This window comes from Ambystoma mexicanum, chromosome 2q (assembly GCF_040938575.1).
Source record: "Ambystoma mexicanum isolate Mex_15411 chromosome 2q, UKY_AmexF1_1, whole genome shotgun sequence".
Taxonomy (NCBI): domain Eukaryota; kingdom Metazoa; phylum Chordata; class Amphibia; order Caudata; family Ambystomatidae; genus Ambystoma; species Ambystoma mexicanum.
Genome location: NC_090924.1, coordinates 234091966 through 234107215, shown reverse-complemented (window position 1 = coordinate 234107215; position 15250 = coordinate 234091966).

The following is a 15250-nucleotide window of genomic DNA, read 5'->3' as shown; positions in this document are numbered from 1 at the left end:
CACCATGAGGGAATCTTCTTTGGCCTCTATGAAAAGCCTGTGCCCTCCATCTACCAACTGAGGAATAGATTCGAAAGGACCTACCCTTCCAAGAAGATCCACTGGGGTAAGATTGTTGTGGCTGTCTGATTGTGTCATGATGCCCGCTCCCGGGGAGCCGGTTCAAGCCCTGCGTCCCCGAAAGCGGACATCCAGTCCCCAAGGAAGGACCCAGCAACCCCATATAGGGGCCCTTTGGACAGTGTCCTGGCGCCTATGGCGCCAGGCTCATAAAAGACATCAGTCCTGGCGCCATAGGCGCCAGGCTCATTATGGAAGTGCTTGGGTGCAGTTACCTGATGCAGACCATGCTGCAGGATCCCAGCCTCCTCGAGGCCTGAAAGGAACTACTTTACCTGTGGGACTAATTTACCATCCGGGCGTGGTCGGGGAAGGATACATAACTGATTGGAGGAAGGATACATACCCAGAACTTCTTCCAAGGCTATTTAAACCCCACCCGAACAGCCACACGTGCTTCACGTTGTTCTGCATCTAGCAGCTTGGCGCTGCCAGCATCCTGGATCACCTGCAAAGGAAGAGAAGAAGAGAACAGAAAAGGGAAAAGTCCTTACCTGCTAAAACCGCATCCCGGAGACATCTCGCCGACACTCCTGAAAAGGAAGACTTTTATTTAAAAGCTCATTGCGTCGATCGCTGCAGCGCCACATTCCACTCACCTTTACAGGGCGCCTCCATGTTCAGCAGCGATCATCCGGATTCGCAGTCACGCCCCAGCGCCTAGGGAGAAAAAGACCAGAACAAAAGGTGAGAGAGAGAAGGGAATAAGGAAAGCTAAATCTCCATGTTAAGACTTACCTGTTGATTCATTCCCTCTTCATTTCGGGTCCGCACCGCATCCTGGCATTTCCGGACCCCGGCCCCTAAGGGGAAAAAAAGACATCAGCGTTAATGAGCGAATGAAAAGACATTACCAAAAAACGCTCATTAAAGACTTACCTGATTTCTACAAGGATTTCACCTCTCATCTCGGGTCGGTGCCTGTTCCCCGGCATTCCGTACCCCGGCCCCTATGGGGAAAAAGACACTAGCATTAGTACATTAATGCATGGACACAAGGGGAACCTCTTATCAAAAAACTTACCTGGAAGCCAAGCAAGTTTGGTTCTCACCAATCCGAAAATCCAGTGAAGTAACTGGATACCAACGCGCCCCTGCATCAGAAGCAGGATGGAGAGCTCGTCCTTCCAGACCCTAAGGTGAGACGCTACGAGGAATCACAGAAGGGTTTCGAGGAGGGTGAGAGGGGAAAGTGGGAGGCTGATTGCATTACCCCGCAGACAGTTAATACCCTATTTTCGCCTACAGAAGGATACTTCTGCGAGCCAGACAAGCCAGATTTGGGGGCCCGGTCCAGTCCGTCTTCCGAACCCTGCACATCACCTTAGAAGAGGTCATAGCAGCGCGAACCAGACCAGCGCCTCCGTGGGAGTCAGGTGAGCGTTACAGATTGCTACGCTCAATGATTTTGCTGCCACCGCCACTTTAGAGGTCTGCAGCTTCTCCAGTCTTTTGCCAGCCTTGCTGCCAAACAGGTGAGAGCCATCAAAAGGAATATTGAAAAGTCTGGACTGCATGTCCGGTGCAAATCCTGACTTTCTCAACCACGCAAATCTGCGTAGTAGGGTACTTGTCACCATGGATCGACTGATGCCGTCAGCAGTATCCAGTCCTGACTGTAGAGGTTCACACATAGCTTCTTTTCCATCACTTATGTTGGACAGGAAGCAGTCTCTTTCTTCCCGCTCAGGAATATGGTCAGCCGCCATTGCTATACAATTCCACAGGGTGGATGTGAATTTTGCTAAGGCGCAAGTGATATGATATGAGGTGGCATTTATAAAGCACCTGTACACAAGTGTTTCTTGGCAGATTTCAATGCCAAGCTTCCCGTAGAAAAAAATCTTTCTTGCCCAAGCGTCCACTCTTTTATCGTCTCTGTCAGGAGGAATAGTGGTATATGTGGCCTCTTTGGACAAGGACGTCTCTGCCTGAACCACTAGCCTTTCTGGCGTGGGGTGCTTTGTCAAATATTCAGGGTCACTGCTAGATGGCCTATACTTTTTGATGATGTTCTTTTTCACCGCAGCAATTGTCTCAGGTGCCTCCCAATTTGTTTTAAACTTTCTCTGAAGGTCAATCCTTTTTTAGATCCTGGTTCAGGATATCCGTTAAATCGTACTGCTCAAAAGGGGGAGCATGCCTGCTCCAACCAAGAAAGTCAACCACTGTGGTCATGAGATACCTACAGGTGGCTTCTGCATGGTCCAAATGGTCTGGCTTTGCTAATTCCAATTTAGGTGATGTAGCCGGTCCGATAGCACAGCGAGTAGAGCGCTCGCTTTGACATCTGTGCAGAGCATGCTGACGCAGGTTCGAATCCCGGCAGGGCCAAACTCAGCCTTTCATCCTTCCGAGGTCGATAAATGAGCACCACATACCACGAGTTCGTAGCGCTATACAAATGCTAAATTTTTATTATTATCCACACCACTGGCTATATGGAGGGTCTCGTATAAGTCCCTCATCCTGAACTCTTCTGACACCATGGCCTCTGGCAAGTTAGGGGTACTGAATTCAAGGCCAAAGGATGGAGTGTCTGCATCATCAGGTTCATACTCTTCATAAAGAGATGATAAAGATTTGAAGAAATCTTTTCTCAGGGTAGGTTTGTAAGTCTTGTCCACCGGCTTTGCTAAAGGCGACGACGGCTTCGAGCCTCTCGTCGACGTTTAACACAGGTGACATCGACAACCTTGACGCCAATGACGTTGATGGTGTCAATGAAGCCTTTTTTTGCAGGCAATGCCCTCAAAGGGCTATACCCTCGACTCAAAGGAGTCTTCAACGAAATTTCATTGGGTCGAGGCCTCAATGGCTTACGTCCCAGGCACAAGGGCATGCAGTATTGAACCTTTACCTTCACTTTCTCGCCTTTATGCAGCGCGACCAGCGGATGGCTTCTCTCCTTGTCCTTTGAGGGGGCCGGGGCATCCCCGAATATGTTCAAAATATCTCGCTGAAACTCTTCCCACTTGGCAGTAGTAGAGGATTTGGTCAGACATGCAATTCTCTCAGGAGAGGAATCACTAGAGGATGGAGATCTGTGGTGCCTCTTTTTCGATTTCTTAGTCGAAGACGAAGAATGGTGAGACCCACTCCTTGAGCAAGATCTTTTTTAGATGATTTTAACTGAGGAGAATCTCCTCTCGAATCATCAGAAGATCGGATTTTAAATTGGGATGAAGGGGATTTCGAGGCGGTCCTACCCACCGCTAGTTACCCTTTATGCTTTTTTTTAGAGCCTTACTAGTCACTGTCCAACAGGAGTCGCAATCAGCCGTTCGATACTCTGTGCCCAGACACCACAGACACACTAAATGAGGGTCAGTGAGCTACATTTTGCCACTGCAATTGTGGCATTTCTTGAAACCTGTCTTCGGTGTCGATGGAGTGGACGATGAAGACATTTTTCTCAAGTTTTGCAGTTTTTATTCAAAAACCGAAGCACACTGTAATTCTCTCAAAGCGAAAGCTACGTCGGAAAAATGGAACTGAAACCAATGGGCGCTGCGCATGCTATATATATTGGTGATGTCAACGTCGAGACAGCAGAATCGATGCACAGTGCCCTCTGCTGCCATTTCTTTCTTGAAGCTGGAAAAGATAATATCAAAAGATGAGGAATACGTGGGAGGACAAAATCCATTCGAAACATTGCTATCATAATGTCCATTATGCGCAACACACCTAAAATGCAAAAAGTAATTAATGAAAAGCAGCAATCATTTTCATTGCCTCTACATCTACTCAAGACTGAAGATTGATCAACCTGAAAGATATCGTAGTCACCTCAAAAACTACCTGCCTCACCAGTCTGGCTAGGCAATTTAACAAATATTGCTAGGCAATCTTCATAGAAGCACCTCCTGCTTTAAAGAGTTAATGCCAATTGGGATTGACCATCGTACCAGCATGTAGTCAATCAAGAATAAGATCTGTTCATTAACTTTTCCAAATGACCACCACATCCTCAAACGAATAATCACCAGAGTATGAAATTATGGGGGAAAGTGATGCTGACTATATAGATATGTTGTTCTTTAAAATAATCAACATACAAATCAACATATAAATTAGCAATGTTAGGGTCCTTTGGATTGCATTCCTTCTTTCCGATTCAGTTGTTTCTTAAATCTGAAGAAATGCTCTGTTAAGGTCAAACGCTTGTACGTCTTCTGACTTTCCTCATGATGCACAAGTTGGCCTTGGTTCTTTCTTTCTGCCACCGCTCTCTGTGGAATACAAGTGTAAATTGATTAATCAATATCTAACATTATGAGTAGATAATGCATCTCATCATATGTGATGTTCTTAACCATATTAATTATGATTGGTTCCCATCACATATAATCTAATTTTCAGAAAAAGTTAGTTTTAAAGAAAAGTATGCAAATTTGGCAAACAGTTCCAGAATAGAGATCAGTCCCACAACAGTGGAATGGCCTGGAGGATCTTTGACATTGTTAGGAATCCTGGAGAGACTGTAGAAGCTGGGTACTATAGTGTCTATATGAGTCACAAACAGTAATTCCTGTACAGACAGTCAGCCTTTCATGACATATTCAGCTATCTAATTTGGAATTCCTCCAAGTCAATTCTGGCACAGAATTGCTTGTGATAGGTTCGTAACTTCACCGATCACCAATTTAGCTTGGGCATTCATTCTTCTATTTCCTGCAAGCCATAATAACAGCCCACCCTCTTTGTTCGCAGGTTGGACCATTAATTCTTCTTCATTGAGTAATTGTCATTTATATAGAACCTTTTACCATTACTATAGTCAACGCGCTTCTGGTGGAAACACCCTCAGGGACCACAGTCCAGATAATGGGAAATTCTCAGAGATTTTGAATGCATGTGCGCATATAGCCAGGATTAGGGATTAGATGGGCTGGTTAGGCTCTGTAAGCAACCCAAGAGATCAGGCATGTGGATGGGTGCACCAGGGGTCGGGGGGATCATTAGTAGTGTGTGCAAGTGCAAGAGACTCGTTATGTGTCCAGCTAGACCGAAATTCTATCGTGGCTGTATTACAATGTGTGTGGATGGATCTCTGTGCAGCAGATGTCCACCGAAGTGGTACAATTATACATCCCTGGAGCTCATATGGATCTCATATTTGATGTTGCGGTATCATCAGATCTTCTGTGGCGACAAAAACCAGTTACCCTCGTAGGCTCTTCTAGGCCCTATGGAGAAGCTACCCTCAAGTCTTCTAAGTGCAATAGACTCACTGGGCCTCATTATGAGTTTGGAGGTAGCCATGCCCTTAATCCGGGTCTGGATTCCCTGAATGGGGAAATACTGGGCCACTCTGACCTAGGAGGGCCCGGTATTTCCCCATTCTAGGAACCGGGACCCGGTACATCCCCATTCCCATTTGAGCTCCCATAGGGCTCAATCGGAATGGGGAGCATGCTAACAATTGGGCCGTTAATAACGGGCCCATTGTTAGCATTCTGGGCCGCTTGCGGGTCCCGCGAGCGGACCTCGTAATGAGGCGGTAGGGGGTTAATGGCGCCGGCAGCTCTACCGGCGCCGATAGCCCCCTACCACCAGGGTCCTAATGAGGCCCACTGTCTTAGTACCTCTTCGATTCGAGACAGGCAAACCATGGGATCTAGGATTCTGAAAGCATCATAAACAGTCTATCTTGAAAGTCTGACTATCTTCCTAGTCCTATGAATGCTGATAGCCATCTACTAACTGTGATATCAGGATTCCAGTACTAACTCAGTACCTTTAGATGCAATGAAGGTTACCAGCATAGATTTTGAGCGTTCAGGCAGGCTAACATTACACGCTGTCTTACAGATCTCTTCTAAGTGCCAAGGATGTGCTAGTCTTAAGATATTCAAGTGCCATGCATGTTATAACTTACATTGTTTGCTCCAGGTGCAACACGTGTTGACCTACATATGCAGTGTTCCAAGTGCAATGTCATTCCCCACCCTCCAATAACCACATAAGTGCGATGTTTCCCATCGCCAGATCCAATCTCCATCCCCCTAAACCCTGCCCAATGATCCATCTAGGTGTGACACCTATCCCCACCCCAAGCAATCTATCCAATTGTATCACGTTTCCTACCCCCTACAGTCCATCTAAGGACAACACATTTCCTATCCCTCACAAACCATTTAAGGTGGCTAGAGCTTTCTGTTCTTGTCTACAAAGATTGAAAAACATCCTGAATTTGGTATTTTCAAGCTCTTGTTAATTCTGAAGTACCCCACATTCTAACACCTTAGACTCTGATGAACAACTGGAGTACGAAGCCTCAAACGTAGCAGCCATCCATAAATCTGTGTAACGCTTACCTCTGGTGCCATGCAGGAGTGCCAGGTCTGGAGTGTTGCCCTCACGGAATGGACTGGATATGACAGGTTCCCAAACCACTCCTATCCAACTGTCCGACTGCAGAGCTGTAGCCCAGTGACCAGGTCAGCTGCGACACACGAGATGCTGGAAGTGCTGAGGTAAGTGTTCGTATAGCCCTGCAGGTGTCCTTCAAGAGTTCTGGCAGCTTGCGGCGCAGAGCTCGGCTTAGATTGTATTGTTCGGCTCTTGTATTCTTGTTTACAGGTGGCACAGAGCGCATATAATGTATTAAGTCTTGTTGTTCCTTTGTGTTCTGCAGGTACGGAATACGTGAGTTGCCGTGCTGCATCAGGGCCACTGCACAAGAATGATTGGAACTACAGCTGAGGAGGGTTCTGGCTGGCGGACAACATGTACAGGTAAGTATGTTTCCGTGGGCAGATTCAGGTGGGCCTTGTTCAGACTACAGGGTTCTTACTGCAAGTCTCTCTCTTTACAGGAGTTGCAGTTGCTGCAGAACCCATTGGTGGAATCTTCAAGCAAGTAGCCGGAGTTGAAGCTGCTGCAGAGTTTTGCCGATAAAGTCTTCAAGTAAGTATGGATCCCTGAGCAGCTCCGAAGTACAGAGGAGTTCAGGCATGCCCCGGTAAGGTTGGGAGTCACTGTGCACGTGGAAACAGGAGAGGTAAGCATTACACTGCTCTCACAGGTAGCAGAAGAAACGCTAAGCACAGGCTCTGGCCTGGGGCATGGTTTTATAGTGTCGGGCTGCACCCTGTAACACTAGACCAGCAGGAATCCCAGAAACATGGAACAGCTGGGGGCCATCTTGAGTTCTGCTGCAGGTCCTGACCTGGCGGGCCATGTTGGTTTGGGTCACGACCACTTACTCCCTTTAACAAACGCCTGCGCCAGCCATTGTACTTGTCCAGTCCTTTCCCACGCTGCTATGTGAGGGTGTGCCCTGCATTCCCACTGTGTTGATGACAATGTGTCTTGTTTGTAGAAACATATGGAGTTGAATTAAAAAATTATTCCTTCAGATGTATTTTACACAAAGTTCTGTTAGTCTCTCCTGAATTTATATGGGCAATGCATAGAAAGTTCTAATACTACCTTCTTACCCCAGAACCAAAGAATTGCAATCAGCAAGCCTATAAGGGGAGCCGGGGTGCTTTCCCCTTGGTCAGGCATGTGCACAACAAGGTGCACCTTTTGGTGCCAGTGGGGAAGCCCTTGGGGGCCCCGTACTGCAATACACAACTGAAAATACAATTCCCAGAATGCAGGTGCGGGGGTCATCTTGGGGCATGGCAGGACTTTCATGTCCTGAACACACCACTTTCTGTACCAGCTCTCCCCCAAGATGGATGCATTTGCAGTGCGCTCCACGCAGCAAGGGCACAGCAACAGACCACCAAAGGACACTTACCGAGGTGAAAATAAACACCAAATTGGTAAGCTCAGTGGACGGGTCCCCGTTGATATCGGGACAAGTCAAGTACTGCACCAAACACTTGCACATAGGATCACGTAGAACATTTACATTTTGATTTGATCACAGCCCCTCAATTTGACATCATATTAGGCGTGTTAGCCACCCACAAACCTGTGATCGGCTGGGCAGCCCTGACAGTGAGTTTTACCTCCACGTACTGTGCACAACATTGCTACCTCCATGAAGACATTGCATGGCATCCACACCCGGCAGCAATGTTGGCTTGTGTGGTCCCCCACATTGGTTTGGATTGTATCCAAACAAGAGTTAATGCCACAGTACAAGGAGTACCACAACGTCTTCAGTAAGACAGCAGCAGAGAAGTTTCCTGACCATCATCCGTAGGACTGTTGCATAAATCTGGTAGAAGGAGCAGCTCTGCACTGTAGCAGGATTTATGCTCTTTGTAATGCATAAACTGTGCATTTAAAAGAATACATAGAAAAGCATCAAAAGAATAGGTTTATCCAGCACTCCACACTCTCCAGTGTCCTCGGCTCTTTTTTGTCACCCAAAAATCCAGGAAACTACAAACATGTATTGACTACAGGGTGACTAGTATGGCAGAAATTAAGAACAGATACCCACTTCCCTTTATTCCGTTTTTTCTGGACCAGGTACAACATGCAAAGATCTTCACCAAGCTAGACTTGCGAGGGGCATACCATTTGGTCAGTGTGCGCAAAGGGGATAAGTGGAAGACTGCCTTGAGGATCTGCTTCAGTCTCTGCGAATATTAGGTGACACCGTTTGGGCTTTACAATGCCACGGCAGCATTCCAATAGTTTCTGGACGAAGCACTGCATGGACTTCTAGACACCTACGCAGCCATGTATATTGACGATATCGTGATATTTTCTGATATCGAAGAGGAGCATGTAAAACACGTCAAGGCATTTCTGCAAAGGCTGAAGGACAAGAAACTGTATGCCAAGTTGGAAAGTGCATGTTCCATACCCCTGAGGTAGAATTCCTTGGTTATAGGTTACCCCAAGGAGTAGAAATAGATAAAAGAAAAGAAAGGCTTTTCCATCTTGGCCATCCAACAATGGTAAAAGAAATTCAAGCCCTGTTGGGTTTCGCCAATTTCTATAGATGTTTAATAGTAAACCTTTCCTGTACTAACACCCCCAATCACTGCACTTTCATGCAAGGGGGTTCCGTTCAACTGGTCTAAGGTGGCGGAAAGTACGTTTCTCAAGATAAAAAAGGATTTCACCATCACTCCCGTTTTGAGGCACCCAGACACCATCCTACCATTCGTAGTTGAAACCACCACCTGCAGTTACATGGTAGGGGCAATCCTCTCAGCCTGAACCCTGTACCGGCATGCTCCATCTCCGAGTCTATTGCTCCCAAAAGCTCTGCCCAGCCAAAGTAAACTACACCATCATCGAAAAAGGAGTTTAAGGCAGAATTTCGAGGAATGGCTTCACTACCTAAACAGAGATCAACATACAGTTACATTCATGACCGATCACCGAAACCTTCAGTTCATAAAAACGGCACATAACCTAAGTCACCTGCGACTGCTATGGTCGCTCTTTATTGCAGATTTTGATTATGTAGTACATTCATAGTCAGTGTTGATAACCAGAAGGCAGACATCCGGTCATGGTACTCCGCTGAGAATTTGATCGTGAATAAAGACCAAGCACACACATCATACCATCAGATAGGGCAAGAGGTGGGGTCCAGGCACAGGTTGACTTCCTTTTTGACCAGATAACCCAAGTAATATCTCCACTAGAACTGGACGTGTGGGCTCAAGGAGGTGCAGAGCATGCCATAATTACAGCTTTGTCCTATCAAAGGCACAAGATTAACCTCCCTAAAGGTAAACTTCTTGACCTAGCATTCCAGTGGTGCCACAATTCTTTGATGGCTGGACACCCAGGGATGAACAAAAGACCATAGCGCTACTAGAGAGGTATTTCTGGTGGCCTACTTTGAAGAAAGATACCCAGCAATACGTGTGATCATGTGACATATGCACACGAGCCAAACCCAGTCATGAGAGGCCAGCCATCCTATTGTATACCCTGGACATGCCACCAGGTCCCTGGCATGCAGTCACTATGGATCGGATTACTGAGCTACCCAACGCTCAGGAATACACTACGTTTTGGTGGTCATGGACACCCTTACGAAAATGTCACATTTTGTTCAGTGCTCAGGTGTACCCACCACAAAGGAATTGGTGCACCCCTTTATCACACACGTGTTGCAGTTACATGGAGTGCCCATTCATGTAATAATAGATAGGGGTTGTCAACTCCTTTGTGCAGGTGGCCACAGAAAAGCCACCACTCTTGGATCCCAACCCTGGGGGTGGACAAGCGAGGGAGGAACACCTGGGTGGAAGGTCTATGGGAACTAGGAGTGGGATGCACTTGGGAGAGACCTGGTATCCCCATTTCCCTAATAAAGACCACACCAACACATCCCCAGTCTTTATTGGGTATTACAGAACACCTCCCCTAAATTACTTAGACAGGACCACAAAAGGTACCGAGATGAGGAAGAAGCAACCAAGAGGAGTGAAGACTAGTTGCTTTCACCACTTAGGTACTGGGACGAAGAAGAGACCTGCTGAGAGCATTTAAGGTCATGCATTTCCCTTAAATGATGGCCAGGCAGAGCTAATTGCGAACTTGCACTTGCAACCTGTTACAAGGCTACAGGTGTATAAAAAGCCCCATCTAACTCATGTAAGGATGGAGGGAATGGTGACAGGAGCAGTGACCATGAATTTACAGCAGCAGAGAGGCCAAGAAGTACAGCCCGCAAGGAGGGGCTCTGTGGAACTGACAGAAGCATGAAAGGAGAGCCGAGATAGAAGGCTGCCCCTTTTTCCATTGTGCAAGGTGCTCGTTCTCCTGGGACCAGAAGCCGACTCAGCTTGAGGGGCACAGAGTAGAGCACTGAAACAAAGCACAGAAGGTCAGAAGATCTGAGCTGCAAGAAAGCTCAACAACGCAACCAGTGAGTTTCTAGATAGAAAGGTATGCTGGTAAGGATACTTTGTTACGGACTGGTCGCATGGTTTGAAAGGCACATTGTCGAAGGTCTCTAATGGTTGTTTGTTCATAAGGATTCTATTCAAAGACTTGTTAACTCATGAAAGCCAACAGAATACTTTGTCACTGAGTGGTCGCAGGAAAATGACAGCCTATTATCGAAATTCTCTGCACAATGAGAACAATTTAAAGGCCTATGAGAATTACAGTACTTAACTAATTGAACAAACATAACCAAGTTACTTATACTTTAAACCTATACACATTACGGAGGCGCTGAAAAGCAGAGAATACTCAACTATAAAATCTGCACCATTTTGAATGCTGCATTGAAAGAGATGAATGAAAATACCTTACCTCAAACTCTTTACAAGTTACGTAGGTGCAGCACGGCAGAGAACATTAGAATTATAAAACTGCTTCATTTTGAAAACCTTTTCTTATGAAGGAACCAAGAGAAGGAAGCTTTCTCAATATACATCGAATGAAAACACCTAAAGTGAAAGAAACTTTACACAGCAACCAACTATCAACTATGATATTTCTACAAAAGCATTGTTTATAAATATAAAGACACCAACAAATGATGAACTACAAAGTGAATGCCAAGGCCAGCAAACCCAACATTTATTTTTTTTTAAAGTGAAGGGAACTTTGGGAAATTAACTTTAAAAAGGTAAACTCAAATGATTTATTAGTTTCAACCAAATACAAAGACCAGCAGCATACAGAGAGCCCTACAGTGGCACAGAACATTAAAGAAATTGGGAAACACCCTTGTATGAATAGATCACTGAAATTGTGTCTTGGGGAAAAGATCCCGAGGTTGGAATTGTTTCTTTGTCTTGTCGGACGGAGCATCTGGATATTTTCTTTCTTGAAACTTGGGGAAGGGAACCCAGGGTATTGCTCAATGTTATATCACTTTGAAAAACGAGGCAATCTTCAGACTTGAACCGAGCTCTGACCTTTATATTGACATTTTATTTCTGGTTACTGACATACCTACACTGTATAAGATTAGTTGCGAGGGCAAGTATAGGTTTTGGAAAAAGACAGATTCCCAAGTTGAACTTATTGACTGACCTTATTTTTGGTGTGGTTCGGAAATCCCACCATAATATAGCTCAAGATAGGCGTTTTTCCATCCTGACATTTAAGTTAATAAAAGTGCTTGTTTTGAACTTTGAATCGGTTGTCTGTGTCATACTCCAAGATGCCCTCACACTTCACAGTACTGCCAGACTTTCTGTAAAATGATTGGCATGGTGGTGTGCCTATCCACCAGTTACAATCCGTAGATGGACGGATGGTCAAACAGAGCACATAAACTAGGCCCTGGAGCAATACTTGCTTTGTTACACCGTGCATAGCAAGCACTCCTGGTCCCAAGTCCTTTGGGCGGCCGAATTTGTTTACAATAACCACGAACATGCCTCATCACAAATGTCACAATTTTACACATTTACAGGGTTGCACCTGCCATTCCAACAGCGGCATGCCCTCCCACCACCATACCTGAAATCAAAGCATTATACAGAGTTGCAAACCCTAATAGAGGCAACTAAAACGAATCTAACCCACGCAAAGCAATTATGTAAAAGTTTGCAGACAGAAAAAGACGATTGGCCCCACCGTACATCGTGTGTGATCAGGTTTGGCTGCCGACAAGCTATCTACGACTGCACTAACTGAAAAGTTACAACCCTGATTTCTTGTCCCCTTCACTGTCCAACGAGTACTGGGCCACATGGCAGTCCAATTACAACTACCTGAAAACCTACCAGTACACACTTCCATTGTAAAACCTTCACCCCCCAGCATACGATCCCACAAGCCCCCTCCGATTAAGGTAGAAGGCCACCCTGAGTTTGAGGTGAAAGCTATGTTGAATACAAAGAAAAGGGCGGGTCGAGTTTGGTACCAGTTAGACTGGGTGTGATTTGGCCCAGAGGATAGGTCTTGGGAACCTGAAGAGAATATACATGCCCCTCGCCTGTTCCATGGCAACAAACCCACACAAGCCTTGTCCCCATGCCTTTTTAGGAAGGGGGTTGTTGGGTAAGTACAGTCAGGACTAACCACTCAAGGCCTAATCCTACCTTATTTTTTATTGGCTTTTTATAACGCACTTAATACCCGAGTTCGGTTTCTAAGCGTGGATCAGGGATTCAAACCTCTGTTGCTCTGCATGGTCTTGCTTCTAAAGACCAGCATGTTGCCCCTGTGCTATCCTCAGTTCACTTCTTACCTCAGAACCAAGAAATTGCAAGCAGCTAGCCTATATGGGGGCCCCTGGTTGCTTCCCTGCCAGGCCCCGCATAGGGCACACCAAGGTGCACCTTTTGGTGCCAGAGAGGAAGCCCTGCAGGGCACCTGTACTGCAATACACAACTGGAAATATGGCGCAGAAGCCATCTTGGGGTATGGCAGGAAGTCCTGGCTGCACCCCAAACACACCACTTGCTGTACCAGCTCTCCCTGAGGTGGGCACAACTCCAGTGCACGTCACACAGCAAACGACCACATCAGGGAATCATCTGCGTGGCATGCCCGTGAACTCAAGCACCAGCCACACCAGACAGATAAGTGCAGCGCAAAGTGCTGGGTTTGCCGTGATCGGCACATGCTGCTGAGTTTCTGTGCCACTGAGGGCACGCTTCCCATACTGGTGCTGTTAAAGGCACGCTTCAGTTTCAGTGACGTCAAGCACACATATTGTGTCAAAGGCACACGAGGATCGATCCGATTGCTATGCTTTCATTTCCTTTTAGGCCTACAGTGTCACCTCCAGTCTGGCTGGGATACATTTGGAGGGGTGGTTGGCACTGGTGCATCCTGCTTCTGTGAAAACTGGCTTGGAGATCCTGTCAGTTTTTACATAGCCAAGTCCTTTTTCTGATGCATATATTTATTTTCGGTTGGACTGTAACTTCAAAGGTTGACCACCACGTTGACGGCTGTGTGTGGTTCTTTGTTATCTTCATTCTGACTGATTGCCTTGCTCTGCCTAAAAACTTGGCTGGTGTAAACTGTTGTAGCCCCTGGTGCCCAGATTGCCTCATCTGCCACATCTTCAATTGGTTCCCTTTGGGGGTTGTCTTAGTTCTGGGTCAATTGTGGGCAATGAAGGTGTCCTGTTCGGAGAACTCCTCAGTACTATCCTCCATGGAAATATAGCAGGTGCCCCAGAATAGGACCCTAGTCACAGATTTATCTGGAGAATTCGTCCCTTCTTCGCAAGGCTGAGGCACCCTCTTTGAGGCTCCAGAGGTGTGCATGCGCTGCAAAACCCTCCCTAAGGGTTTGGGCAAGTGGGACCTCACTGGGAGTGACCCCCCTTTATGGGACAAGAACTAAGAGATCTATGCGCTTTGCTAAGGGTACTATTGGACTTTCCTCCGGTACGATAACCGCCGGCAAAGGGAGGAGCCTCAACCACACTGTTGGCTTGAGGCAGTACACTGAGCATAGGCGGTGCTTAATCCCCAGGAAGGCTGTAACCTCCCTGAATAGCTCATTGGCAAAGTGTTGCCCATTGTCTGATCATAATTCATCACAAATGCCCCATCTGGGAAATACCTCCCACACCAGAAATGTAGCCGCCAGTCATTGTGGGCATAGGATCCTGTCTCAAGCCAACATGAAAACGGACAGACAACGATAAACATATGCCTGTAAGAGGTACATCTGTCTTGCATATCGACTATGTTGACACACAAGTGCTGGAAGAGCCCTTCCGGTCCAAGTATTGTTGTTTTAACAGTTTTTAACGTGTGCCAGGCGAGAAATCGATGGCATGTCATGCAATTTCCTGTAAATTCAGCCACAATTTCAGCCAATTTTGGCACATTTGGTTTATTTCTGAGGCCAAATGTTCCTTTGACACACGTGGGCCAGAAAACAGAGCTGCTCGAATGCTACATTCATTTTCTGGGCATCACTGGTCTCCCTGTGCTATTCAGTCTCTACACCAGGTCGGGGAAAGAGAACGCCACACCCCCTCTCTGTTTCATACCTCCTTCTCTTCCAAGGGTGCTTCTCCCTATAGTTCAATTACCTGGTCAATGGGCAGTACATTAAACCCTTCGGTAGTGTCAGCGCTCTCTGCCTTTTTGGCCCTTGCACCATCATAGGTATTTTCTCTGTTGAACCTGGGTATAGCTTGGTAGTGCCCTCAGGCGGTATGCCGCTTCTTTTGCTGCTCCGTTGTCCAGATCAACTTGTGAAATAAAATCCTGTGTGGGCGGCACACTTTATTACTGCTACCTCTACAGGGACAATTAAT